Source organism: Adiantum capillus-veneris, chromosome 17 (genome assembly GCF_014529385.1).
Source record: "Adiantum capillus-veneris isolate H3 chromosome 17, ASM1452938v2, whole genome shotgun sequence".
Lineage (NCBI taxonomy): Eukaryota > Viridiplantae > Streptophyta > Polypodiopsida > Polypodiales > Pteridaceae > Adiantum > Adiantum capillus-veneris.
The window spans coordinates 116,962,663-116,966,769 of record NC_140947.1 but is presented as its reverse complement, the minus strand read 5'-3'; the positions used below and the strand labels follow the sequence as shown (position 1 = coordinate 116,966,769).

Here is a 4,107-nt window from a genome sequence, read left to right as displayed (position 1 = left end):
ATATATACTTGTGTCATCGTTACATAATTTTAGAAGGTAAGGGCGAACATCCAAACACAAAGATTTTGTGCAAGTTGCACAAGGATGACATACATGTAAAACCAGAAGAAAAAAAATATTATAAGTAGTGTCGTTCTTGCACAATTTTAGAAGGTTGAGAAAGACATCCAAACACAAAGATTTTGTGCAAGGATAACATACATCAAAAACTACAAAAAACAATTATATACTATAAGTAGTGTCCTTTTTGCACAATTTTAGAAGGTTGGGAAAGGCATTTTAACACAATGATCTTGCACAAGGATGACATACATAACAAAAGTTATTTATTATTAAGTAGTATCATTCTTGCACGATATTCGAGACATAGATGCATGTTCTAGCCTTAGGAAATTGCATCGGGAGGATACATTGAAAATAAATGCATTCAAAAAAATTGATTTAAAAAAAAACAAAACAAAAATGCACCTATGTGCTTCCTAAGCATCATTTTGAGCTTAGATTACACTTTAAAAATCTTGACAAAGTAGAAAAGATCGATAAAAATTGACATTCATAAGAATTTGTAGCTATAGTATGTCAATCATGCACCTCGATATTTGTGCAAAATGGTCAAATCCATGCAAAATAGTCAAAAATTGCATTGGAATTTGTGCCAAATCAAATGTTGTCTACCAAACAGTCAAATCCATACATCGTAATTCATGCCAAAGCAATATTTACCTAGATAATTGTGCACTAACAGATATAGAAAACTTTGCCATTTTCACCATTTTTTTTGGAATTTCCTTTCATCAACTCCTTCTTCCTCTCCGCATCATTTCTTCCACCATCTTTGGATAGCACACAATTGTGAATGACATAGTCACTTATGTGCTCCAGAACGTTGATTTGAAGCGAATGTTTTGCACTAGGAGTATATAATCTTCAATTTATTATTCAAAGCATTGGATGCTACCCTAGAAGTACCTATTGTTTAATACATCACTAGGTAAGCTTTTGGAATTGCTGATGTGTCTCCCTTGCACAAAAATTGAGTAGTCGGGCAAGCCTTTGGGTAGTCATATTTCACACAAGGGAGACACATCTCCATATTTCTATCAAATCGTTTGCAAATATTTTTTATACTTTTTTTTTTGCAACTTGTGTCCTCCCAAAGCAAAAATAGAGTAGCTAGACATACGTCAAGGTACTCTATTTTTGCGAAGGGGAGACACTATTTTTTTTTAGCTTATGTCCTCCTCAAGAGAAAATAGAGTACTCAGATGGGTACTATATTTTCACGCATGGGAGACACTATTTTAAAAAAAAAACTTGTGTCCTCCTCCTTAAGCAAAAATAGAGTAGTCATGGACATGCGCTCACAATGCGTTCGGCTACACTATTTTCGTGTAGGGAAAACACTATTTTTTTTGCGACTTGTGTCCTATTGAAGTGAAAATAGAGTAGCCAGTTGAGCATCCAACTACACTATTTTCACACAAGGGAGACACTATGTAGATAGTGGATAGTGTAGAAATATAGTGTAGTAAATTTAAAATATTGTAGTAATTTTGAAAGTGATATTGTAGTAGATTTAAGATATTGTAGTAATTCTGAAAGTGATTGTATAGTGTTGCACTATAGTTTCTTGTTTTTTAGGTGTAATCTTTAAATACAAAAAAGACCAAATAAACTACAAGGAAGGTTCCTAGAGAAGATGTTTAATCAGGAGATGTCAAAGGAGCACCAAAAGATATCAAACAGGAGATAAAGGTGAGAGCTCAAGAGGAGATAAAGGTGAGAGATCAAAGGGAGATAAAGGTGACAAATCAAAGGGACATAAAGGTGAGAGCTCAAAGGGGGATAAAAGTGAGAGCTCAAAGGAAGATAAAGGTGTTGCATCCGTAAAGAAACCAACCAAAAAGGGAGTTGGTATGAAGCCCCCACTTGTAAACAAAAGGAGATTTTCTCAGAAGGTGAGATGCTTGCAGGAAGGAGAGCACCAAAGGCCCTTACAGTTTCAATTCCTAGACTACATCTTTAAAGGCTTTGTAGGCAAATAGCATAGCAATTTAAGGTTGATATGAGGTGGACAAGAGGTTTCTTGGTATGTATGCAGAAGGCTGCTAAAGACTTTCTGATTGAGCTCTTCCAAGATGCATACATATGTGCAACCCACTCTCATAGGTCACACTTATGGACAAATATATGATTACCTTGAGAAGATTAAGGTATAGATTCTGCAAAAATGTTGAACCAGTACCTCTTCAAGATGATAAAACTTTCAACTTCCTCAACATACTCCCATTGAGAAAGGCAAAAGAGCCTAATGTGGTGATTGAGGAAATCATATAGGAGGAGTATGTTGTGGAAAAGGGGAGCAGATGAAAGTTGACAGGAAGGAGCTAAAAACAAAGTATCTTAGGGAGACTGAAGCTCAACTCCTTCATTTCTAAGAAGTAGCAATTCCAATGGCTTTAGAGTGGCTTCCTTCCTAGAGACTGACCTTGTTCAAAGGAAAGATGATATTTCCCTGGATGTTGAGTCTGTTGACATTCTTAAAGAATGGCAAAAAGAGATCAATGACTCTATCCTGGCATCCTTGAGGTTTCCCTTTCCATCAAACTATTATTTGTGTGATTATGTAGATTGTTGATAGTTAATAAGTGTTCTTTGTATTTTTTTGAGATTGTGATGCACGGCTATAAGTTAGATGTCCAACATAAAGTGAGAGATGGTTGACCCAACTGCCTCTCACTATTTGAGAATTGATTTTGACATAAGGAATTGGCTAGCCAATATTAATTTTGAGACTTGTGAGCTCCTTCTCTACCCCTACCATGAGAGGCACGTTTTTTTGCAACCCTAGCTCAGTCTGAGGGTTTCATCTTTAAGGCTTTTGACAATATCCATTGGTCTTGCCACATCTCACATTGGAGTCTTATTGCAATTGATATCACTAATAAGACATGTTTCATATTGAATTCTCTTGAGGGCCACCATGACATGGCTAGGCTGTTAGTTTTATTGTCCAATACTTTAGCCACTCCTCCCACTTTTAGTTCTTTTTTCTTTGGTTAAACCAATGCTTTTGGTCTTTCTAAATAGGGATTCCTCAAGGTTGATAGAGTCTATTGAACAATGTCCTCCCATCACAAATCTTATGAATGACATGCAGATATTAAGTGTGAAGGTATATGCTGGTAGGTTCTAAGTAAAGTAAATTTTTAAATAATGATTTATAATTCCCCTTGTGTTTGTGTAGCCCCCTTGCAAGAGGAGCCTTTCTCATGTGGATGGAGAGTGATAACAAATGCAAAGTTAGTCGTTGACTTCACCTATTGCAATGCAGAAAAGAATATTATGGTAGACATGCAACCATATAAATATAGTTGTTCTTGAAATGTTCTTGTTGAGAGATAACACACTAATCATTCTTGGCCGGCTCAATAGAAATTGCTACACTCAACAACCATGTTTGGTGGGTAAGGACAAAGTTGAGTGTTTAGATTGTTAGTGTTTAGATGCCACTACCCACAACAAGACTAGAGCCCCCAAAGGGCCAAAGAAGAAAAAGGAAGAAGCCAGGTACCACAGATGGCAACGAAGATCCACACAAAAGAGCAAAGGTAGAGGAAGAGAAGCCCAAGGTAAAGGAGGTTCCAAAAGAAGAGAAGCCCAAGGCAAAGGAGGTTCCAAAGGAAGAGAAGAGAGAAAAGGATTCTATTGCCCCCGAAAAGAGTCCCAAAAAAACACAAACACATGCCAAAAGGAGCAAAAGAAGGAGACAAAGAAGAAGCAAAGAAGGACATGAGAAGAATTAAAGCCCAAGAAGAAGGAAGATAAGCAAAAGAAAACATTAAAAGAGATAGAGGTTTTCTTAAAAGAGATAGAGCCCAAGGAGGAAGAGAAGCATAAAAGGACAGCAAAGGAGATAGAGCCCAAGGGGGACAAGAAGAAAGAGGAAGAGCAAAAAACATCAAAAAAGAGCCCAAGAAGAACAGAGGAGGGCTAGCACAAGAAAGAGTCCTAGGACCTCCAGAACTTTTAAAAGTATTTTATGAACCAACATTTTGTGAATTGGAAAACATTTTGTAAGTAGTACATATTCTCTCCTTGAGAGAA

General features: G+C 36.7%; 1 pseudogene; it reads left to right on the top strand.

Annotated features, from left to right (window-relative positions):
* Nucleotides 1-2,676: 2,676 nt before the first annotated feature.
* Nucleotides 2,677-3,806, top strand: LOC147437942 (uncharacterized; annotated as a pseudogene).
* The last annotated feature ends 301 nt before the right edge of the window (nucleotides 3,807-4,107 follow it).